We start from the raw sequence: 26,064 nt of genomic DNA on the forward strand, positions 1-26,064 counted from the left end.
AGTGGTAGAAGGAGATGGTTTCTCAGCCTTTACCTCATAAAGAAAGTCAGAGGTATGTGTACTTCCTGAAACATGGTTAGTCCTATCTGACTCTATAAAATCAATCTCAAGAGGTAAAACACCACCACCAGGCATGCAATCAATATCACTCTCAGATTCACTCTCAGCATTAAATTCAGACATATGATCAAGTACAATTTCAGACTCAATGCATGAAGAGTGAGAGGCATGCAGATTAGAATAAAGATCAGCCATGTATTCATCAACAACATGGTCAATTATTTCAGCACGAAATACAGGAAGATCTTCAGATGGGTATTTCATAGCATCCAGAATATTAAAATGAACAGTTATATCACCAAACTCCATGGACAGTGTGCCTGCATAAACATCTATCTTAGTTCTAGCAGTTTTCATAAAGGGTCTGCCTAGAATGATGGGAACTGATCCTTGAGAAAATCCATCTTCCATATTCAAGATATAAAAATCAACAGGGAAAATCAGTTCACCAACTCTAACTAAGACATCTTCTATGAAACCAACAGGATAGGCAACACTTCTATTAGCTAAATGAATTACCACATCAGTTGACTGCAAGGGACCTAGAGATAGAGAATTAAAAATCGAAAGAGGCATAACACTAACAGAGGCTCCTAAATCTAGCATGGCATTGTCAAACTTACTATTCCCTATAATACAAGGTATGTTGAATGTACCTGGATCTTTGCATTTTTCAGGAATTTGAGGAACAGATTTACCAATCAATGCGGAGACATTTCTGCCCATGCTAATTCGTTCACTTCCTTTAAGCTTCCGCTTATTAGTGCACAGCTCCTTCAAGAATTTGGCATATCTTGGAATTTGCTTTATTGCATCCAACAGAGGTATGTTTACCTCTACTTTTCTAAACGTTTCCAAGATCTCTTTCTCTGCCTCTTCCATTTTTTTGTTGGAAACTGCTCTTGGAGGGAATGGAAGAGGGGGAATGTGCTGCTTCTGCAAATCAGAATTACCTGTGGAAGAAGATTCACCTGCACAGAAATTGTTAGGTAGATTTTTGTCATCACCTTTTTCTGGAATAGAGTGAAGTTTGGCAGGTTCATTTGCAGATGAGGAAGGTGCTACGGGTTGAGGTCCTTGACACTGCTTTCCCGACCTCAATGAAATGGCACTGACATTTTTGGGATTTTGGACAGCTTGAGAAGGTAGCTTGTCAGAATTCTGGGACTGTTGTTGATTCAATTGGGTAGCTAATTGTCCCATCTGATTGGTTAAGCTCTAAATCGAGGCTCTGGTCTCTTGCTGAAACTGCATGTTCTGCATAGTCATTTGCCTCACAAGTTCTTCGAGGGAAGGTTGTGGAGGGGCCTCAACTGTTGGCTGTTTCTGGGGTTGTTGCTGTTGTTGGATTGGTGGAGGAATGTATGGTCTGCTTGGGCCAACAGCATTTTGGAAGGAAGGAGCAGGCTGCTGTTGTTGTTGTTGAGGGCTGGACCATCTGAGGTTAGGGTGATTCCTCCATCCAGGGTTGTATCTGTTGCTGGAAAGGTCATAATTGCTCTGCTGTGGTTGATTTTGCTGTTGAGGTTGAGGAGGTCTATTGTAAATATTTGCAGCATAAGCTTCAGGCTGCTCAATTGCTCCAGGTTGCTGCATGGAAGGGCAAAGGTCTGTATGGTGGTCAGCAGAGGAGCACAAACCACAAACCCTTGCAACAGGTACAGATTTCTGATTCAAGGCCAGCTGGGTTACCAAGTTAACCAATGCATCCAGTTTGCCTTCAAGCTTCTTAGTTTCAGATGATGCAGATGGATTTGTAGCTACCTCATGCACTCCTCTAATGACTATGGCATCATTTCTGGCGCTAAACTGTTGGGAGTTGGAAGCCATCTTCTCAATTAAATTTCTGGCTTCAGCAGGAGTCATGTCTCCAAGGGCTCCACCACTGGCAACATCTATCATACTTCTCTCCATATTACTGAGTCCTTCATAAAAATATTGGAGAAGAAGCTATTCTGAAATCTGATGGTGGGGGCAACTGGCACATAGTTTCTTAAATCTCTCCCAGTACTCATACAGGCTCTCTCCATTGAGTTGTCTAATACCTGAGATATCCTTCCTGATGGCTGTGGTCCTGGAAGCAGGGAAAATTTTTTCTAAGAATACTCTCTTAAGGTCATCCCAGCTCGTGATGGACCTTTGAGCAAGGTAATACAGCCAGTCCTTTGCCACTCCCTCTAATGAATGAGGAAAAGCCTTCAGAAATATGTGATCCTCTTGGACATCTGGGGTTTCATGGTGGAGCAGACAATGTGAAATTCTTTCAAATGTTTGTGCGGGTCTTCACCTGCAAGGCCATGAAACTTTGGAAGCAAATGAATCAGTCCAGTTTTAAGAACATATGGGACATCCTCATCAGGGTATTGGATGCACAAGCTTTCATAGGTGAAATCAGGTGCAGCCATTTCCCTTAGAGTCCTCTCACGAGGTGGAGGTTGTGCCATGTTCTCAGAATGTGCAAAATCAGAATGCTCAAAATTATAATGCTCAAGATCAGGATGTTCAAAATCACCAATAACAGAATGCACAAATTCACCAGTTATGGAATGCTCAGAATGATCAAAAGGTAAAAAATGATGCCTAACTAATCTATGAAATATCCTATCTATCTCAGGATCAAAGGGTTGTAAGTCAGATGGATTGCCTCTAGTCATACACTACATTCAGCATGCACACAACTAGTTGCCTTGTCATGTAAATAAAGGTGTAGGTTTGAACTACAACTACCCTCAAATGATATCCAAATGACTTGAAATTTTGTGAGCAACCTTATAAAATGATGAGAAGATAGCACAAAAAATGTCAGACAAAAATTCAAAGTCTAACTATGAAAGCTAAAATTGGTAGGTTAAGAAAAATAAGTGAATAAAACTTGAAAAATAAAAAACTTTTGACAGAATCGCTTTTTTGGACGATGGAGACCTCAGCCGGCTGCCACAGCGTAGGAAATTTTTTTCTACCCCAAATGCATATATAATAATTGCGATTCTGATAACCGGAGCAAAAGTTATGGCCGTTTGAAGTTTTGACAAACACAAAATTTGCTAGTTTTTTGGAACTTTCAAATCTGACCAAACTAAAGGCTCTAGCTATTTTTCCCACAAAATATGGATTAAAAGAAGTTACCACAAAAAATTCAGCCAAAAATAACAACTCTAGCTACTAAAACAAAAAATCCCAAATAATTCAGCATGGGTGGTCGCTAAAATCCGTCTCTAATTGATTTCTACTACTACTCTGTTTTTCCGCAAGCTGATTTCTACTCCTACTCTGTTTTCAAGCACAATCTTCACAGCAAAACACCCAAGACTGAAACAGGGGAAACGCTTAATGGGAAAACTGAAACAGAACACACATTAAACAAAATACCAGGACACTAAACAACACTAACACACATACTAACACAATACTAACAATTAAACATAAAACACGAAAGGATTAAACACACAACACTAGCTAGCTATTATGAACCTTTGGACACTGCTCCCCGGCAACGGCGCCAAATTTGATCGAGGCCGTACCGGAATCAAATAAACATGAAAATGCAGTAACTAGGAAGTGATCCTAGGTCGTTTCCCAACGAGCAGTGACAAGCCAAATGTTCATAATATACTTGCAGTAACAGTAACGTTGTGGGGGGGGGGGGTTTGGTTGTTTGGTAATTAAAGAGCAGAACAAATAAAATGGAATACGAAACTACTAATATTAAAAACGGGTTGTTTCCTCTGATTCAGAAGCCACTCTCTTATCCTGGGTTATGGAGAATTCGTCCCTAACAGTCAACCACTTAATCCAACCTTATTTCAATTTACTAAGCGAAAATCAACTTAGGGTTTTCAATACGTGATTAGGCACCACATACACCAGTTAGCCCTTCGTCCATTAAGCATGAACGCAAGTTAGGCTCAGAGGCAATTAATCGAACACAAAGCGTGCACTGATTAATATTCACGAAATTGGGATAACTGGTGAAGGGAAAACTGTCAGGAAACCACATTACAAACGAAACCTCAAAGAGAGTTGGGCTTCGTCCTCAAAAGGAAACAACACCAGAAAATCTAGCCTTCCATGGATTCAAACAGAAAACGCAAATGAAGCATGAAGCAGAAACGTAAATGAACAAGAACGTAAATGAACAGAAACGTAAATGAAAGTAGAAGAAGAAGCAAGAATGAACTCGTAATTAGAAGCAGAAAACGGAAATTTGCATTAAGAACGAAAACTGTAACAAGGGAACAGAAAAACGTGAAAACCTAAAACCAAAGCTCTGAATAATGAAAATAGCATAGCAGAATAGAATGCCCTGCACGAATCCCAAGGCAGCTATTTAAAAAGAGTCACTCAAAGTCACTGGGCCCTATTACAATACTCTGGCCCAAAACGAAATAAACACTGAACAACATAAAATAAAATTGCGAAATTTCCTAATTAGAAATTAACTAAGGTAAGCGCTGCTTTATTTGCCCTCTTCAAGTCCACAACCAAAATCCGGATTAAGCCCAATGTTTCATTAATTCCTGAAATTAGATTAAAAACATCAAATTAGCTAAATGAGCCCAAATAATAAAACTGCCTAATTAATTGACAATTAAGACCAATCAATAATTAAAATGGTGCAAAAAGGGTTTAGAAAATAGAAGAAAATGATGACACATCACTCTTCCCGCTGGTTTAGTGGTGGTTCCTACTCAGGGTTTCTATTTTGCTTTTGCTGTTTTTTTGTTTGTTTTTAGAAAACAAATATGCTTTAGCTCAGAAGGGGTAACAAAGGATAAACTAGTGTTTGGGATGTTGAAACATGGCCATGTGTCATTTCAAATCTTGACTTAGATCCTTTTGTAGTTTCGATTTAGGGACAAAACCTTAATAACACGCTGTCATACCCTAATTTCGTTAGAAGACAATTGTTTGCCAACGTGCGGACCTTTGTTGACCAAATTGAGATGCTTAAGACTCATCGCCACATAATTCGTAAAGTTTCATGATGTTTCAGAAGGAAATCAGCCAAAAACACAAAATTGTGGGGGGTGAACTGATCAATTTAGGGGGGTGTACCTAGTCCTAGGCCCATCTGGAATATTCTGGACGGAGGTTGCTTCAGGTGGAAGCTACCTAGCTCACCTGGGCGAGCTGAGCGGAAACCACCTCCCTCATTTTTGCTATAAAATGGCGTTTGGGGCTGAAGGGAAGGGGTTCAACACTTTGGATAGTCAATTTTCACTTAAAATTAGTGAGGAAAAGAAGAAAGAAGGAAAAAATCCAAGTCGAGGCGCTTCCGTAATGCTTCTGTGACGTTTCCGTGATCAATTCCGTGGACGTTCTTCGTTCGTTCTTCTTCGTTCATCGATCTTCAACCGGATAGTTTTTTATTTTAAAGCTTTGAATTCATTCTATGCATCCTTAGGGGTCCATTCTTGCTTTGTATGTTTTCATCTTCATTCTTCTACTTTCGGTATTCTTTTTCTTCGTTTTAAGCGAGTTTCAACCGATCGTTTAAGTCGTAACCTCACTTAATTAATGTTTAAATGAATTTCAACCGATTGTTTGTGTTGTAATCTCATTTAATCGCCTTTAAAATAAAATTCAACCGATCGTTCATGCTGTAACCTCGGTTAAATAAAAAATAATAATAAAATAAGTGTCAATCGGACATTTTACTTTGAAAGTCCTCTTTAATGAGTTGAGAAATAACCAAGTGAAACTAAGGCTAAAATCAACTTACAAATCAAGCATTTGCCCGCAAAAAGGTCATTCGAAACCGTTTGAAGGTCCAACACCTTAACGATCCCTTTTTACTTTTATAGGTGAAAACGAACCATTTAAAATTCTAAAATCAACACCCCGCATAACTTTCTTGCTTTCTAAAGAACTACGTAGGTCTGAGTTCCTTATCGCAATTGAGGATACGTAGGAGCAAAAGCCCCGCTTTTGTCGACCTCAAAAGATAAAAAACATAACAAGGGGAAAATAAAATAAAATAAAAGTCATGATTTTGCACATTTGATTAAAGGTTGCCGTCCCTTGTGACAAATGCGTGGGGTGCTAATACCTTCCCCGTGCATAAAAACAACTCCTGAACCTTTTATTCTTAATGTTCGTAGACCCATTTTTGGTTTTTCTAACGTTTCCCTCAAATAAATGTTGGTGGCGACTCCGCACGTTCTCCTCCCTTGGAAGATGCACTCGTGAGCCTCGTGTCGCCCTCCCACCGAAGGGTAGGTTGCGACAATTGGTGACTCTGTTGGGGACTGTTAGAGAGTTAGGTCGTTCAGTCAGTGTGCAATGTTTTTATCATGACTTTTCCTTTTGCGAGTTTCTTTTTATTTCTCTTATGTTCTTGTATATAACTCTCGGATGCTTTTAGTGTGTTTTTAATGTATGCATGAGGTAGATATTTATTCATTTGATGCACACAAACACCAACACTTTTTGCACACACGGTGAGTTGAAAAAAAAAGGGGCCCTATACCTGGGTCCGTGGGAACATAGGAAGTGGACGTGAATCTGTGATCATGCTAAGTCTCTGACTTGCTTGATGACAGTGAAACCTCATTTTCATACCCTAATTTCGTTCGGGGACCATTATTTATCGGCATGCGACCTTCCTTTGACCACCTCAAAATGTTTAATACCCATCGCGGTGGAATCCGTAAAGTTCCGAGATGTTTCGGGAAGAAACCGGCCAAAAACATGAAAATGGGAGTGCATTTAGGAAAGTGTGGTGTGTGTAAATAAACTGTTACACTCTAATTTCATCCGGGGACCATTGTTGATCACTTTGGAAGGCTTAACACTCATCTTGGTGGAATCTGTAAAGTTTCGGGACATTTTGGAAAGAAAATAGCCAAAAACACAAAAGTGGGGTTGAACTTATCAAACACAGGGGTGCACTCAGGAAACTTCATCCAGACATTCTAGAAGGAGGGTGAACTTATCAATTATGAGGTGCGTTCAGGAATCCTCCTCAAGAAGCCTCAGGGCGGCAACCACCTCCATTTTGTTAAAAAATGGCATCCGGGGCATCCGGGCTTCCGTAATGCTTCCATAAAATTTCTGATAACATTGGGCTAGCATATTTCACTTAATATTGGTGAAAGGGAAGAGAAAAAAAAGGAAAACAAGTCTGAAATGCTCCCGTAAGGCTTCCATAACTTTTCCGTAAAGTCCGAAAATGGGGGGTAAACTTAGTAATTGGGGTGCGCTCAGAAATCTTCCTCAAGAAGCCTCTGGGCGGCAAGCATCTCCCTTATTCCCTATAAATAGGGGAGGGGGGCTGTTTCAAAAGTGTTCATGACCCCTAGGCTATGCATTTCAGCTGTTTTGGGTGAAAAAACGTGTTTCCGTGAAGAAAATCTAAGCCGAGGTGCTGCAGTAACGCTTCCGAGACATTTCTGTGAGCAAATCTGTGAAGATTTTCCGTCGTTCTTCATCCTTTCTTCGTTCGTTCTTCGGTCTTCAACCGGTAAGTGTTCGAATCCGAGACTTCCAATTCATTTCTTCCGCTTTTAATGAGTTTTTTACCATTTATTTAAGCCATTATCTCACCTAATAAATGATAAAATGAATTTCAATCGATCATTTGTGTTGTAATCTCGTTTAATCACGGTTAAAATAAAATCCAATCGACCGTTCACGTTGTAACCTCGGTTAAATAAAAAAAGGAAAAATAATAAAAAAATAATCAAAATATCTTGAAAAAATAATAAAAATATCTTTGAATAAAATAATCAAAAAAATCAAATCGGACGTTTTTCTTTGCAAGTTTCCTTGAATGAATTGACTAATAACCAAAGTTAAACTAAGGCTAAAATCAACTCACAAATCAAGCTTTGTCTGCAAAAGTCACTTAAAACCGTTTTAAGGTCCAACGCATTAAACGATCATCTTTGCTTTTATCGGTTAACATGGACCGTTCAAAAGTATAAAATCAACCCATAACTTTACCACAAAAGCAAGAACTACGTAGGTCTGAGTTCCTCATCGCAATTGAGGATACGTAGGAGCAAAAGCCTGGCTTATGTCGACCACCCCAAGAGATCGTTAATGGTCCAACGCCTTAACGTTTCTCTCCTTTAAAAAAAAATCAAAAGATTGTTTAATGGTCCAATGCCTTAAACGACTTTTGTTCGGTTTAAATCGATCTTGCGGAAAAGATCAAAACAAATTAACCAACATTTAGTTCTGAAAGAACTATGTAGGTCTGATTTCCTCATCGCAATTGAGGAATACGTAGGAGTGAGGGAAACACCCTTGTTGACCACAAAAAGATAAAAAATACAAAAAGGCCCATAAAATACATAAAAACAGAAAAATGGGAAAATACGTAGTTTTGAAGTCATATTTGCACACTTGATTGAAGGTTGTCGTCCCTTGTGACGGACGCGTGGAGTGCTAATACCTTCCCCTTGTGTAAAATCAACTCTCGAACCTTTCGCAATTAAAGTTCGTAGACTACACCTTTCCGGTTTTTCCGACGTTTTCCTCAAATAAACGTTGGTGGCGACTCCGCGCGCCTTCCTCCCTTGGAAGACGCACATGTGAACCCCGCGTCGCCTTCCTGCCGAAGGGTAGGTTGCGACATATGGCGACTCCATTGGGGACTGTTTTTAGAGAGTTAGGCCTATTAATCTTTTGTGCAAAAGTTATGTTTTCCCTTTCATCGGTTTCCCTTTTCCTTTATGTTCTTGTATAAACTTCTTCGATGTTGTAAGGGTGTTCTAATGTATGCATGGGATAGATATTTATTCATTTGATGCACACAAACACCAACACTATTTATACACACGGTGAGTTGAAAAGGGGCCCTATACCCGGGTCCATGGGAACATAAGGAGTGGAGGTGAATCTGTGGTCATGCTGGGTCTCCGACTTGCTTGATAACAGTGAACCCTCATCTAAAGTGTTTTTCTTTGATAACATATTGTTGCTGGTAGTCCCTACTGCCGCAATATGTTTTTTCGAAGGGGATGATACCTCTAGAAACCATCAAGAGAGATATGACCACCTTGGGAATTATCACTAAAAGCCTTTTTGTTCCTCCCGTTTAGGTCCCTAAAATAGGGGCATGAAGTGAACGCGCGGCGTGCCTTTTAAACACTGTCATGCATATAACCTAAATGTCATGTACGCCTTTGTTGTATGATTATTTGAGGATATTGCCATGCTGTGTACATCCCCCTGTTGCGCTTTTGTGCATCTGCTTCATGTTGTCTTTTGTCACGGGAAGCTGGAAGGTCCATATCACCTTCTTAACTGCACACATGGGGAACTCCGCCCCCGAATGCGCAAGTAAGAAGAGATGATTTTCCAGGCTCTCGTGTCCATAAATGCATTCATATCATACATCGCATAAGCATCTCTTCATGGCATCATAATGGACGTATCGTTCCTGCATTTGTCACTTATCATTTAATGCATTGCATTTTGCATAAGTCATTTCATCACTGTCGCAACCTACCCTTCGGCGGGAGGGCGACGCGTGACTCGCGGGATGCGTGTTCCACGAAAGGAATACGCGCGGAGTCGCCACCAACGTTTATTTGAGGAAAACGTCGGAAAAACCGGAAAAGACGCGATCTACGAACTTTTTAGTGAAAGGTTCGGGAGTTGTATTTACGCACGGGGAAGGTATTAGCACCCCACATTATTTACGCAAGGGACGGCAACCTTTAATCAAATGTGCAAACATGACTTTGATTTTTATGTTCCTTTTATGTTCTTATATCCTTTTATACCCTTATTATTTTTTTTCTTTTTTGTGGTCGACAAGGGTGTTTCCCTTTGCTCCTACGTATTCCTCAATTTGGGATGAGGAAATCAGACCTACGTAGTTCTTGCTTATCAAGTGATTCTTTTCTACTTAAGTGGTGATCATTTTAAGGCGTTGGACCTTAAAAATGATCCATTTTACTTAGTGAGAAATTGAAATGACAAACTTCAAAAGCCTATTTTTGTGGACGAGCTTGACTAGGCGAGTTGATTTTAGCCTTAGTTTTCACTTTAGTTATTAATCAATTCGATTAAGAATGAGAAATCCCAAAGAGAAAACGTCCGATTGATTTTCCGCTTTATTTTACTAAAAGATGTTTTTTTGATTATTATATTATTTCTTTTACCTCTTTTTGATTTCCAACGTGGTTACGGCACGACCGAACGGTCGGAATTTATTTTAACCGAAGTTAATGGATAATACAATTCAAACGTTCGGTGGAAATTTATTTTATTTTTTAGTTAAGCGAGAAATGACTTAAGTAAAATGGCTTAAGCACGTCAACAGGGGGTATAAAAAGTAAACGAAACGAGAATAAAAATGCACGAAACACAATGTGGACCACCACGGGCACATAGAATGAATCGAAAAGCTTGGTTCGAGGTACTTACCCGTTGAAGATCGAAGAACGATGAAGAACGAATGAAGAACGTCGAAGAACGGTTGAAATCTTTGCGAAATTCCTCACGGAAAACGTTACGGAAACGTTTCGGAAGCGCCTCGGCTTAGATTTTCTTCATGGAAACAATTTTTCCAAGCAAATTCGAAAGAGAGAGAAGTGCCTAAGGGGCTGAACCCCTTCCTTCTTGCCTTCCTCCCCTATTTATAGCAAAATAGGGGAGGAGGTTGCCGCCCAGCTCGCCCAGGCGAGCAGGGTTGCTTCCTCCAGAAGCAACCGCCTTCTGGAGGGCCCAAGTGGGCCTGGGTGCTATTTGCACCCCCATTTTTACTAAGTACACCCCCCTCTGCTGTTTTTTTGGTGATTCTTTTTTCGTAAAGTTACGGAAACTTACGAATTTCGTAACGATACTTGTTTTCTTCCCGTAATGTTACGGAACCTTGCGGATTACATAATCATCCCCTTTTTGACTTACGGAATGTTACGGAACCTCACTTAATTATGCAACGATGCTTCCATTTGATTTCCGGTGTGTCACGGAAACTTACGGATTGTGCATCAATATTTTTTTGGTTTTTCGGCATGTCCTGGAATTTCACAAATTGCCTAATGATGGGTGCCAAGCACCTCACGAGGACCAAAGAATGGTCGCACGTCATCGAGCAAAGGTCCCCGGACGAAATTAGGGTATGACAGTTGCCCCTCTTTACTTGTCTTTTATTGGAGATAAAAGGAAAGTAAAGATAAGACACTAATTTCGTTCCTCTCGATTTGACGAGAGTCGCAGGTGACCATAAAATCTCCACATGCAAATGACTTGTTGTTCCCAAAATTTCACAAATTGCCTAATGATGGATGCCAAGCACCTCACAAGGACCAAAGAATGGTCGCATGTCATCAAGCAAAGGTCCCCGAAAATCAGTGTATGACACTAATTTCGCTCCTCTCGGTTGACGAGAGTCGCGGGCGACCATGAAATTTCCGCATGTAAATGACTTGTTGTTCCCGGAGGAACAAAAGGTGCAGAAGACTATGTCAGCCTCTGCATGCTATCAAGCGTTCTGTCTTACAGATAGCAAAAGAATGTTTATACGGATAACCACTCGGGTATTTCCGCGTATCATCGGGCCCGCCGCCTCTGGATGATACAAGGGTGCAGAATGACCAAACTTGGTCTCTGCTTGTCATCGGGCCCGCCGCCTCTGGATGACAAAAGGGTGCGAATAACCGTAAGGTATCTCCGCGTATCATCGGGCCCGCCGCCTCTGGATGATACAAGGGTGCAGAATGACCAAACTTGGTCTCTGCTTGTCATCGGGCCCGCCGCCTCTGGATGACAAAAGGGTGCGAATAACCGTAAGGTATCTCCGCGTATCATCGGGCCCGCCGCCTCTGGATGATACAAGGGTGCAGAATGACAAAACTTGGTCTCTGCTTGTCATCGGGCCCGCCGCCTCTGGATGACAAAAGGGTGCGGATAACCGTAAGGTATCTCCGCGTATCATCGGGCCCGCCGCCTCTGGATGATACAAGGGTGCAGAATGACCAAACTTGGTCTCTGCTTGTCATCGGGCCCGCCGCCTCTGGATGACAAAAGGGTGCGGATAACCGTAAGGTATCTCCGCGTATCATCGGGCCCGCCGCCTCTGGATGATACAAGGGTGCAGAATGACCAAACTTGGTCTCTGCTTGTCATCGGGCCCGCCGCCTCTGGATGACAAAAGGGTGCGAATAACCGTAAGGTATCTCCGCGTATCATCGGGCCCGCCGCCTCTGGATGATACAAGGGTGCATGTCACGTGACCTCAGGGTCAGTATGACAAAGATTATGGGGCGGCCGACAAAAGCAAGGCTCTTGCTCCTACGTATCCTCCAATGAGGAAATCAGACCTACGTAGTTCTGGATAACTTGTGAGACTTGAAAAAGTCTCGGTGTTTTCTCCACTAAAATGCAAACATGCTTTAGCAAAGAGACAAATATTCCAACTGATTTAGAGCAGCATATGCTTTTTTGAGTGAAAAACAATGCGTCTACCGGGGAAGGAGAGTCTGCTGATGAAATCTCCCATAACCATAAATGAGATTTTGGATGTTAGCATTTCGTTTCTAAATGACCATTTAGAGGAAACACCGGGTTCGACAAAAATAGAAGAAATCACTCAAAGTGTATCAATCTCGCACAGGTAAGTGTTTCATCCTAATTCCGAACCATAGATATGTCATGACTTGACTTTGCAAATTATTTCCTATCAAATCAAAAATTACATGCGTGATCGTGGATCAATAGGACTTCCCTTGGGAATGGGTTCTTTTGGTGGTTTTTTCGGCTTTTGTGTGTTTTTGGCTTTTGATTTTTCTGGCTTTTTCTTTTTCTGTTTTTTTTTGTTTAGTGCGGGGCGAGAAAAAAGTCGCTAGCGCACGGGATTTTGGTGGGTAATCAAAGGGAGAAGACTATTTTAGGTCGTGGTTCCCTTTCCTTCTTTTTTTGTTCATTTGGTGACAATCCTGTATTGTTCAGATATTGTCCGGTCCAAAGACCTCTCTGCATATTTCTTCTGTTTTCCCTTCGATCCCCGATCAGGGGCTTTCTTTCCTTCTTCTTCTTCTTCTTCTTCTTTTTTTTTACTTTCTCCCATTCTTTGATTGGGAATTTTCTTTCTTTTCTTTTTGCTTTCTCCCACTCTTTGATTGGGAATTTCCTTTCTTTTCTTTTTGCTTTCTCCCACTCTTTGATTGGGAATTTCTTTTTTTGCTTTCTCTTTGATTGGAAATTTTCCTTCTTTTCTTTTTTGCTTCCGAGGGTAAGGATTGACATTCTCACCCTAGGTCGAGGTTTATGGTGAGTCAGGATTTTGGCTCAAGGCTTGTAGAATGGCTAGACATGATACATGTCAGGGTTTGGTTTGGTTCAAGGATAAAAAGGGATGCCCCACATTATTTCCATGACACAAATGCAAAAATGATGATTTGGAAATTTTATGCAAAATTGGTTATGCACGCACCTATGCGGACACTCAAGTGTCAAATTTTTATGGTCATGTGATGCTAGGGCTCAGGATTCATTTCCTCTATTTTAGTCAACCCAACGTTTCCAAAATATGTTCTTTTATCAATTTGTGCATTCATCCGAGTCCATTTTGGGCGTCTGGGAAAATCTTCACAGCATTCACCCTTCAGGTGTATACACATTTTTTCAAAAACTAGTTATGATCAGTGAATTTTTCCAAAGAAAAGTTGGAAGTCATCTCTTTTCAAAAGCATGTTGGTTTTTCAGCTTGACAACTTATTTTTCTTTTTTCTCCTTCTTTTTTTTATCATTATCATTTGTTTATTTCTTTTTCTTGTTTGTTTTTTTTTTCTTCTTTTTTCATGAGGTATTTTGCTACCTAAACATGTGCATATTTTTGTGAGGTATTTTTGCTATATACATGCATATCCAAGGTATCTTGCCACCTAAACATACATATATATGTTTTGCGAGGTATTTTTTTGCTACATACACGCACATCTAAGGTATCTCTCTACCTAAACATACAAATATATATTTTGTGAAGTATTTTTTTGTTTACATACATGCATATCTAAGGTATTTTCACTACCTAAACATACATATATATATTTTGTGAGGTATGACTACCTTTCGAGCTTGCGCTTGTTTTATTTAAATCCCCAGGATCATGAGCAACTAGGTGCGTCCTACTATAAAAAGTGATCAAATAACAAGCATAGATTCAAAAGGTACTAGGTTGCCTCCTAGTAGCGCTTCTTTAACGTCTTTAGCTGGACGCGTTATGACTTGTCAGTCACTGACCTAGTACTTTGCTTACCTTTGGCTTTGGAGTTGGTAGCCTGCTGGTCGGCCATGTGTCGTAGGCAACGCTCTAACCTTTTTGCGGATGAGCTGAGGTGAACTCTAGAGGTGGTGGCGGTGTGTCTATTGCCCGCTACCGGTCATCCCAATGCTGCTGTGGTGTTTCGCCCTGCGCCTGCCTAGGGACGCAGTACTTCTTGATGAAAGCTCGATCAGTAGGGGGCCTGATGCCCTTGCTGGAGGTTACAGGTACTCTGTAGAACTGACAGAGACCCGTAATTAGAGCTTGACAACTCCAAGACCCTGTTGGACTTCTTCGGGTCCACTGGGTGTCTTGCAGGTGCGATCCCTGCAAACAATTGATGAAATCAGAAATCAGTTGAGCGATGTGCATACTTACCTATGATGACATAACCTTGCCGGGGGGGTACGGGCACCCTGTAGGACTGATAGAGGCCCGTAACCAGAGCTGGAAACCCCAGGGCCCTGTTGGACTTTTCCGGGTCCACTGGGTGTCTTGTGGGTGCGATCCCTGCAAACAATAGATGGTATCAGAAATTAGTTGAACTATATGCATACTTACCCATGTCGGGACGACACAGACCAACTGATACTTCCGCAGGGGGAGATTGGCATTGCGGTCGCTGGGCAGAATGTTGCTAAGTAGCAATGTCATCTATATCTGTGTAAGAGTGGTCATGTTGGTGCGCATGGTCCGCACTCTTCTCTTTGCAGCGGCACGGGTGAAATCTTGCCCCAGTATGCATAGTAGCTGTGTGATAGCCTCCCTCTCTGGTTGTGCTCGCACAGTTGGCCCTCCTCCAATATCAGGGGGTGGCCCAGGAACCGTTAAAAGGAAACTACTGGTCCCTTAACCGGGAGTGCAAGTCTTGGTTAAGCATTTAAGGATAGAGGACCTTAAATTATCTTAAGGTGTGGATATGGAGCACACTGAAAATGAGGACACGTAGCCCTCTAAAGGTGAGGGCGTGCAACCCTCTCAAGGCGAGGATGTATAGTCCTCTGGAGGTGAGGGCGTGTAGTCCTCTCAAGGTGAGGGCGTGCAGCCCTCTGTTGGCGAGGACGTGTAGTCCTCTAAAGGTGAAGGCGTGTCGCCCTCTGTTGGCGAGGACGTGTAGTCCTCTAAAGGTGAGGGCGTGTAGCCCTACGAAGGTGAGGACATGCAGTCCTCTGATGGCGAGGGCGTGTAGCCCTCTGAAGGTGAGGACGTGTGGTCCTCTAAAGGTGAGGGCGTGTAGCCCTACAAAGGTGAGGACATGTAGTCCTCTGAAGGTGAGGGTAACTAGTACCCAAGGCAAGGGCGAGTAGCCCTCTCAAGGCGAGGACGTGTAGTCCTCTGGAGGTGAGGGCGTGCAGCCCTCTGATGGTGAGGGCGTGTAGTCCTCTCAAGGCGAGGACGTGTAGTCCTCTGGAGGTGAGGGCGTGCAGCCCTCTGATGGTGAGGACATGGAGTCCTCTGAAGGCGAGGACGTGTAGTCCTCTAAAGGTGAGGGCGTGTAGCCCTACGTTGGCGAGGACGTGTAGTCCTCTCAAGGTGAGGGCGTGCAGCCCTCTGTTGGCGAGGACGTGTAGTCCTCTAAAGGTGAGGGCGTGTAGCCCTACGAAGGTGAGGACATGCAGTCCTCTGATGGCGAGGGCGTGTAACCCTTTGAAGGTGAGGACATGCAGTCCTCTGATGGCGAGGGCGTGTAGCCCTCTGAAGGTGAGGACACACAGTCCTCTGATGGCGAGGGCGTGTAGCCCTCTGAAGGTGAGGACATGCAGTCCTCTGAAAGTGAGGACACACAGTCCTCTTAAGGTGAGGGCGTGCAGCCCTCTGTTGGCGAGGACGTGTAGTCCTCTGAAGACCAGGGTACTAGTACCCGAGGGTCCATCCTTATGAGAAAGCAAGAGATCGACTCATCGAGAGAGCCGGTCATCCCAAATTCAAAAGATTTGGACATTTAGATGTAGGGAATCTATGTAGTTAACATGATTTTAAGGGATGCAAATGCATGCAACCTTTGTTGTGAAATTTGGGTAAATGCGGACTTTGTATGAAACAATGCAATGTAATGGAAAGTTGTACAATGTTCATGGCATTCTTTCCCTATTTTGTGATTTTGATTTTGATTTGATTTTTTTTTTTTTTTTTTTTTGGAAAACACAGATTGACTGCCATTTTGAAAAAGGTGATAATTCATGCAACCTCATCCTATCTTTTTGCAAATCTCTTCGGGAACTCCCTCAGAGTGTATGTTCTTTTTGATTTAGTCACTTGACCATTTTGGAGTGACGGCAATGGAGTCGTTTGATGTTTAATCAATCCATTGAAATCCTAGGGTTTGTCCCTTTTTTTTTGTTAAAAACATCGATGGGTGAGAACTTTTGATCGGCCCCTATGTTCACTTGAGGCTCATGCACGGTGCCCCTCATTGCCCCAGTGTAAGGCTTTGAGGTACCAATCGTTGTCTTTCGTCATGACCTTGTAGCTGGGAACCTATTGGGTGAGAACTTCTAATCTGCCCCTAGGTTCGCTTGAGGTTTTTGCATGGTGCCTTTCGTTGCCCCAGTGTAGGGCTTAGAGGTACCAAGTGTTGTCTTGTTTTCACGACCTCGTAGTGAGGAAGAATGAAAGAAGCAGTTGATTCTTGCAAAAAGAATTTTCCAAGGACGAGAAATAGTTGAAGGATTTTTCAGCTGATGGATTTAAGTCAAATGACTCCTATGTAGAAGCAAGATGTTTTGATGTCTTGATGATGCTAAAGGATCAAGTACTTCTAAGTTTTATTCAAGACAAGAATCCAAGAAAGTCAAGATATATGATCAAGTTTGATCTCTTAGAATCTTTAGGAAGAAGTTTCCAAATTGAAACAAACAAAAGGTTTGACCAAAGAATTCTATCATTTCAAATTGAGATTTGCTCTCTGGTAATTGATTGAAAATGTTTTAATACAAATTTTTAAAACCTGTAATCGATTACATAAGTCTTGTAATTGATTACCAGAGGGGATTTTCAGAAAATAATTTCCAAGAGACATATCTATTCAAATGTTTTATGAACGGCCATTCAAATGTTTTAAAGAGAGTTTTCATTGCCCAAACAGTTTTATCCTCTCGAAAGATCAAGAGTTTTTCTGAACTGAAATGTCTTATCCTCTCAAAAAGATTCCTTGGTCAACCACTTGCTTATTCAATAAGGAATTTTGATTGATCTTCATTTTACAATCTACCTTTTTTACGAGAGACCTCTTCTTCTCTTCTTCTTATTTCTGAAAAGGGATTAAGAGACCGTGGGTCTCTTGTAGTAGAGGATTCTTGAACACAAGGGAAGGGTTGTCCCTATGTGCATTGTTGATCCGAAAAGAGAGAGTGAAAGTTTAATTGGGGAATAATATTCGTATCTTAATTCAATCCCCTCTTCTTCTCAAGGTAACTGAGGCCATTTGTCCAACATCCTATTCTTGATAACTCACTTCTCTCTAAAAAGACAAAATGAGGTCACATGAACGTCTATATTTTTACTTGAAAACACAGTCAATCAAATGCCTTTTTATTTTTTATTTTGAAACTTATTTTTTATTTTGAAACTTATTTGTTTTGAACTTTGCTCGTTGTTTTACGGCACCCCCACCAACGTGCAAGATGAGTAATCTCTGATTGAACGGTCTTGGAAGTCAACACTCAGGAGCGCAGGTTGCTTGAGCAAACAGACCAATGGCTTACACCCACATTCCGGTGAAAGTTGAATAAGCAAACATGCGTTTGTGAGAGGATGAGGGACAAAGATATCAACTTTATCCATTTCATTTAACATTGTAGCTGTGGTTTACAATAATGGCATAAACTTGGAAACCCTGATGAGTCATTAGGGACACCTAACAACAGCTTTCAAAATTGCCCCATGTGTGGCATCTCTTGTCAATGTCGGGATTTACACGCAATTCTCCTCAAATTTCAGCCAGCCCGCATCAATTAGACCTTGCACCTTACGCTTCAGAGCCCTACCATGCTCAATGGAACGCCCCGGGGCTTCTCCATGACAAGCACACGTTGCGTTTGAGTCGTATTCTCGGAGAAATGGAGGTTAATGAACCTTGGCTAGGGTTATGGCTACCATTGAATTATCAAGTAGATATGGGAGCAAGTCAGCATATGACAACGGAATTTGGGGTGAACCCTACAGGCTTTTTGCTGCAAAATTCCTTTTTGTTGGTGTTTTTTTTTTTTTTTTATAACAATGATTAAGGTCATTTTATTTTATTTTATTTTATTTTTCAAGGAAAGAATGCAATGAGCAATGCAACCAATGAAAAGCATGGATGTATGCGAATGATGTACAGTTGAAGATTGCGAATTTTTACGCAGGATATGGGGTTGAATCAATTTAGATTTTCAACATGGTCCATGACATCTTTGTCAAGGTGAAACTGGAAGTAACAAGGACATCAACAATCCTAAATATGTTTGGCAGTAGACGAAGCAGTGATGTGACTCGATTCATCTTTTGCCCCAATTTTGCAAGACGATTACTTCCATATTTCAACTTGACTTGATGAACCTTTTTATAAAAGCATGAGCTTGGTTCAACCCTATAATCCAAGGAATGGCAATTCTGATCGCCAATACTTCAACAACATCTCATAGGGATGAATGACTCGGGCATACTTTAAGCTTATGCACGGAAAATGTAATTATGAAATTGAGATGCCCGAAGAAACACCATTTCCTAGTTAACCATGCATTAGGTACCATGTTCAATTATTTTGTTTTGAAACGGGTTTATGATCCCAACATGGTTGGCTCGTGGTGCCTAACACATGAAACTAAGAATGTAGTGTGAAGTTTCACGCTTCCCCCTTCTTTGTTTTTGTTTTGTAGAGGAAAACGCAAGGATGAGCAAACATGAAAACAAATGGTATGCAATTTTGCAGATCAAAAAGTTTGTTGAACGCATATGCATGATGATGCCATGACTCATGCAAAATGTGAGGCTGGAATATGATAACGGACAAATGCAGGAACGATATGTTCATTATGATGTTATGAAGAGATGCTTATGCGATGCATGATATGAATGCATTTTACGGACACGAGAGCCCGGAAAATTATATCTTCTTACTTGCGCATTTGGGGGCGCAGTGCCCCATGTGTACAATTAAGAAGGTGATATGGACCTTCCGGCTTCCCGTGACAAAGGACGAGACCAACATACAATGCATGCTAGAGATAAAATGTGGGAGTGACTTGATTCGCACTGATTTTTGGAGTAAAAACGTGGGATAAACTCATTTTTTTCAAAAAGTTATAACTAGTCAAGATCTGAGCGACAATACAAACTTCCTAGCGGTTTCTAATCATATGGTCCATTAAGTCTATCATATGCTGACAATAGCCGAGAAGCCCATGAATCTCTTCGGGGGTGGAGTAGGTGTCTGCCATTGCCTTGGCCTTGGCTAACAAGCGGGGAAGTTCTTGACTCCCGTTCAAGGTAAGAGCAAACCGGTCCATCCACATGGTTGCCTCTTGGTGTAAAGAGTCGATCACCCTTCCTCTAGCCTCTTTTTCCGCATATACTTGAGCATACTCATCCGCGATTCTATGCTCGTGGGCCATGGCTAGACCTAACTCTTCTTGGTACTTGGCGATGATAGCTAGCATGTTGGTCTCCGTCTCGCATAAATGCTGAGACAAGCTTCTTTTGGACCTTGAACAAGCAATTAACTCCTCTTTCAGAACCATGCTATGTGCTCGCGACTGGTCCCTTTCTTCCCTTCGCAACTTGAGTTCATTATTGCTACCCCATAGAGCTCCGCAAAATTTGTTCCGGCCATACTCTTCCTTGCGAGCCCTCTTGGTCTCTTGTTCAAGGGCTCTTGCGGTAATTGCATTCTCTTCCCGTAACCCGGCACACTCCTTCCGAACGTGTGTAGCAGCCAACTTGAACTTCTCCTTGGCGAGTTTTGCCTTTCCTAACTCGCTTTTGAGAGCTTGGATTTCTTCGTCCTCTTCCGGTGCTTCAAAATTCTCTTCGCTGACGACTTTTAACTTGGCGAGCCAATCTAAACCTCGTATGCGAACTTTCAGCCATTCGTGGTACCCACCAATGATGCCATTACGAATGCCTCTAAGCTCTTGATCTTTCCTTAACGGGGTTTCCCATGCCTTATGGATTTTTTGTATAGTCTTGGAATTTTGTGCGCCGAGATCCCTCACAAGGAAAGGAGACATGCTTTCTTCCGTCGGTGCTCCCCTCATGGGGTACCCTAGTTGTCTTATAGCGAGCGCGGGATTGTAATTAATACAACCCCTCGTTCCTACCAGCGGAATGTTTGGGTATCTTCCACATGAGAAAAGGACTCCTTCTTTTCCTTCCTTCCATCGGGAGGACCAACTGATTGTTCTACCTCCTATCCCGGCCAAGAGCTGGTCCCAATCTATTCTCCTCTTTTCAGTACACGAGCGATGGCTCAGGAGCGGACATGGATGTCTTGTGTCTTGTTGGAACAAGTGTGAAACCAACCAAACACAGAGGGCGGGTAAGCAACAGATGATCCGTGCGCTACTCTTCTCGCACCTTCGGTCAAATGTGTCAAATAGATCTGCCAAGACAGCTACCACCGGACTTTCCTTGCTATGGTGGTAGGCAAGGAAAGCGTCGATTGCTGCTAGGTCTACCAAACCATCCACGTTTGGAAAGAGGACGACCCCAAAAATTAGCAAAGCTAACACATTCATAAACGGGACCCAGTCTCCTTGATTGGCCATACCCCTCGCCTTGTCTTCTAGGTACTTCTGTGGTAGACCCGCTATGCCGTTCCGAGTTTGTTTTATGCGGTCCAAACCTCTTGCTGAATCCTTGACCACAGTTGCAATTCTGCTCAAAGAGGGGAGACATCCGGAGGAAAGATATGGTTTTCTTCCCCCGAGAGGACATCCTAGGATTTCTTCAAATTCTTCAATGGTTGGTACTAATTGGAAGTCTCCGAATGTGAAGCATCTCAAAGGCTGGTCGTAGTATTGGGTGAGTGATGCAATGGCTTCTATGGACACCTCTGCTATGGTCAACTCTAAGATCTTTCCGTAAGTCTTGCGGAAGGCTTGCATTTGGAGGGGTTCCATCAACCGCCCTAATTCCTTGATGCTGGTGGTATCTGGGCTTTTGACCTTGACTTGGTAGAACCTCTTTTTAAGCGAAGGCTTTTGACTTGATCCCATGTTTTACTAAAGTGAAATAAAATCTAGTGCGAATCAAAACTCTGACATCTATCATGGGTGGAATGGATGAATGCATGAAGAAATGCATATGACACAGATGCAATTTACGAATACGGGAGCCCGAGAAACTGTCTCCTTCTTAGATACAACGTCTAGGGGTAGCAAAGTGCCCCAACGTATGTATTTAAAACGGTGACACGGACCCTTCGTTGGTTTGTTTACAGAGGGGATCAAGACAGAACCCGTATGTGATGCATATGCAAAAGACGCAATGCGGGAATGTACATAGCATGACAATATTTACTGAACATAAGCAAAAGGGTATATGATACTTATGCATGGCAGTGTGAAAAATGGCACGCAGCGTGTTTGCTCCGTGCCCCTATTTAAGGGACCTATAAGGGAGAGAGCTAACTAGGCTTTTAGTGATAACCCCCAAGGTAGTCATATCTCTCTTGATGGTTTCTAGAGGTATCATCCCCTTCGAAGAACATATTGTAGCAGTAGGGACTACTAGCAACAATAGGTTTTCAAAGAAAAAAGCTCTAGATGAGGGTTCACTGTAATCAAGCAAGTCGGAGACCTAGCATGATCACAGATTCACCTCCACTCCTTATGCTCCCATGAACCCGGGTATAGGGCCCTTTTTCACTCACAGTGTGTGCAAATAGTGTTGGTGTTTGTGTGCATCAAATGAATAAATATTTACTTCATGCATACATTTAAAACGCACTAAAAGCAACAAAGAGTTTATATATACAAGAACATAATGAAAGGAAACCAACAAAGGGGTAAGTCACGGTAAAACATTGCACAAAATTAAATGGCCTAACTCTCTAAAAACAGTCCCCAGTGGAGTCGCCAACTGTCGCAACCTACCCTTCGGCGGGAGGGCGACGCGTGACTCGCGGGATGCGTGTTCCACGAAAGGAATACGCGCGGAGTCGCCACCAACGTTTATTTGAGGAAAACGTCGGAAAAACCGGAAAAGACGCGATCTACGAACTTTTTAGTGAAAGGTTCGGGAGTTTTATTTACGCACGGGGAAGGTATTAGCACCCCACACGCCCGTCCCAAGGGACGGCAGCCTTTAATCGAATGTGCAAACATGACTTTGATTTTTATGTTCCTTTTATGTTCTTATATCCTTTTATACCCTTATTATTTTTTTTCTTTTTTGTGGTCGACAAGGGTGTTTCCCTTTGCTCCTACGTATTCCTCAATTTGGGATGAGGAAATCAGACCTACGTAGTTCTTGCTTATCAAGTGATTCTTTTCTACTTAAGTGGTGATCATTTTAAGGCGTTGGACCTTAAAAATGATCCATTTTACTTAGTGAGAAATTGAAATGACAAACTTCAAAAGCCTATTTTTGTGGACGAGCTTGACTAGGCGAGTTGATTTTAGCCTTAGTTTTCACTTTAGTTATTAATCAATTCGATTAAGAATGAGAAATCCCAAAGAGAAAACGTCCGATTGATTTTCCGCTTTATTTTACTAAAAGATGTTTTTTTGATTATTATATTATTTCTTTTACCTCTTTTTGATTTCCAACGTGGTTACGGCACGACCGAACGGTCGGAATTTATTTTAACCGAAGTTAATGGATAATACAATTCAAACGTTCGGTGGAAATTTATTTTATTTTTTAGTTAAGCGAGAAATGACTTAAGTAAAATGGCTTAAGCACGTCAACAGGGGGTATAAAAAGTAAACGAAACGAGAATAAAAATGCACGAAACACAATGTGGACCACCACGGGCACATAGAATGAATCGAAAAGCTTGGTTCGAGGTACTTACCCGTTGAAGATCGAAGAACGATGAAGAACGAATGAAGAACGTCGAAGAACGGTTGAAATCTTTGCGAAATTCCTCACGGAAAACGTTACGGAAACGTTTCGGAAGCGCCTCGGCTTAGATTTTCTTCACGGAAACAATTTTTCCAAGCAAATTCGAAAGAGAGAGAAGTGCCTAAGGGGCTGAACCCCTTCCTTCTTGCATTCCTCCCCTATTTATAGCAAAATAGGGGAGGAGGTTGCCGCCCAGCTCGCCCAGGCGAGCTCAGCTCGCCCAGGCGAGCAGGGTTGCTTCCTCCAGAAGCAACCGCCTTCTGGAGGAATCTTCTGGAGGGCCCAAGTGGGCCTGGGTGCTATTTGCACCCCCATTTTTACTAAGTACACCCCCTCTGCTGTTTTTTTGGTGATTCTTTTTTCGTAAAGTTACGGAAACTTACGAATTTCGTAACGATACTTGTTTTCTTCCCGTAATGTTACGGAACCTTGCGGATTACATAATCATCCCCTTTTTGACTTACGGAATGTTACGGAACCTCACTTAATTATGCAACGATGCTTCCATTTGATTTCCGGTGTGTCACGGAAACTTACGGATTGTGCATCAATATTTTTTTGGTTTTTCGGCATGTCCTGGAATTTCACAAATTGCCTAATGATGGGTGCCAAGCACCTCACGAGGACCAAAGAATGGTCGCACGTCATCGAGCAAAGGTCCCCGGACGAAATTAGGGTATGACAATCACCATGCATTTGCATCTAACATGCTTTTTGCATGCCTTTTTATTTTCATGTTTACTCATGCATGATCCTTGCATTTTCCTCTGCAAAACAAAAACAAAAAAAGGAAGCGTGAAAATTCACACTGCATTCTTAGTTGCATGTGTTAGGTACCATGAGCCAACCATGTTGGGATCATAAACCCATTTCTCAAAAAAAAAAAAAAACAAAACAAAATGATTGAGCATGGTACCTAATGCGTGGTTAACTAGGAAATGATGTTTTTTCGGGCATCTCAATCTCATAATTACATTTTCCATGCATAGCATACGTATTACCGAGTCTTTCATCTCTATGAAATGTTTTTGAAGTATTGGCGATCAAAATTTCCATTCCTTGGGTTATGGGGTTGAACCAAGCTCATGCTTTTACGAAAAGGTTCATCAAGTCAAGTTGAAGTATGAAAGTAATCATCTTGCAAAAAATTGGGGCAAAAGATGGATCGAGTTACATTGCTACTTCGTCTACTGCCAAACACATTTAGGACTGTTGATGTCCTTGTTACTTCCAGTTTCACCTTGACAAAAATGTCATGGACCATGTTGAAAATTTAAATTGATTCAACCCCATGTTCTGCGTAAAAATTCGCAATACTTCAACTGTGCATCATTCGCATACATCCATGCTTTTCATTGGTTGTATTGCTCATTGCATTCTTTCCTTGAAAAAAACGAACTTAATGATTGTTATCAAAAGGAAAGAACACGCTTTACGGTGCCCTTACCGAAGCCGTGCTAGAGCTAGAGTAATGGGTGAAGTAGAGGAGGTGCAAGAGCAAATGAAGGCTAACACGGAGGCCTTGAAAGAGCAAATAACCACAATGATGGAGGCCATGATGAGCATAAAGGAGATAATGGAGGTCAGTGCGGCTGCAATAACTGCTACCAGCACCACTGTTGAGGTGGACCTAACCCCCCCATCTAGCCTCAACCAAATGAATCATCCAACCTCAGATATGGTAGGCAAAGATTTGGGAAGTACGGGCGGCCCCCATTATGTGCAAATTCAAAACAAGCATGCCTTCCCACCATATGGCTAGCCTCCCAACTATACACCACCCAATCTGGCATACACTCCTAGTGAGAATGTCAATAACTCCACTCCCATACTCATTGAGAGCCAACAACCTCAATCTGATCATGCACATGTCTCTTAATCCATGGGGGAGACACATGAAATTTCCCACCACAATCTAGCCGACTTTGAGCCTTACCTCGGATATGCCACTAAAGGGCAAGTAGTTGGTGGTATATCCCTGCAAAACACTTTGGAAGGGCCTCAATTTCGCCCCCAACCACAACCCTTCTATGGAAAAATGGTGGGTTACACACCTTCAAGCTTTGCGGATTTGGTCTTCGCCGATGAAAGGATCAAACTGGGTCTGGAAAGAGGTAAATCTGATTATCCTGGTTTAATAAATGCGAAAGTCGGGGCTAATGAAGAGGATGAGAATGAGGGAGAAACCCTTGCTATGATTGCCATTCCTACATGGTCAAATTTCCCATCAACCCAACAATGTCATTACTCAGCCAATATCAGCCCATCTCATTACCCACCACCTAGTCATCCACAAAGGCCATCCCTAAATCAACCACAAAGCCTGCCTATCGAACATCCAGTGCCAAAACACCAACCAAAAAGGAATTTTGTAGCAAAAAGCCTGTAGGATTCACCCCAAATTCCGGTGTCATATGCTAACTTGCTCCCATATCTACTTGATAATGCAATGGTAGCCATAACCCTTGCCAGGGTTCCTCAACCTCCATTTTTCTAAGGATACGACTCGAACGCAACATGTGCATATCATGGAGGAGTTCCGGGACATTCCATTGAGCACTGTATGACCTCGAAGTGTAAGGTGCAAAGTCTAATTGATGCGGGCTGGCTGAAACTTGAGGAGAATCGCTTGTGAATCCTAACATTGACAAGCGACACCATACATGGGCAATTTTGAAAGCTGTTGTTAGATGTCTCTAATGACTCATCAGGATTTTCAAGTTTATGCCATTATT

The 26,064-nt window shown here is 42.1% G+C and overlaps 1 non-coding gene across 1 annotated transcript; it reads left to right on the forward strand.

The window, feature by feature from the left end:
• The first annotated feature begins 2,020 nt into the window (after positions 1-2,020).
• Positions 2,021-2,127, forward strand: LOC114413929. The gene has a single exon (XR_003667068.1). It is a non-coding gene; the product is annotated as a small nucleolar RNA R71 (small nucleolar RNA).
• Positions 2,128-26,064: the final 23,937 nt, after the last annotated feature.

The sequence above is a fragment of the Glycine soja genome, chromosome 5 (genome assembly GCF_004193775.1).
Source record: "Glycine soja cultivar W05 chromosome 5, ASM419377v2, whole genome shotgun sequence".
Classification (NCBI taxonomy): domain Eukaryota; kingdom Viridiplantae; phylum Streptophyta; class Magnoliopsida; order Fabales; family Fabaceae; genus Glycine; species Glycine soja.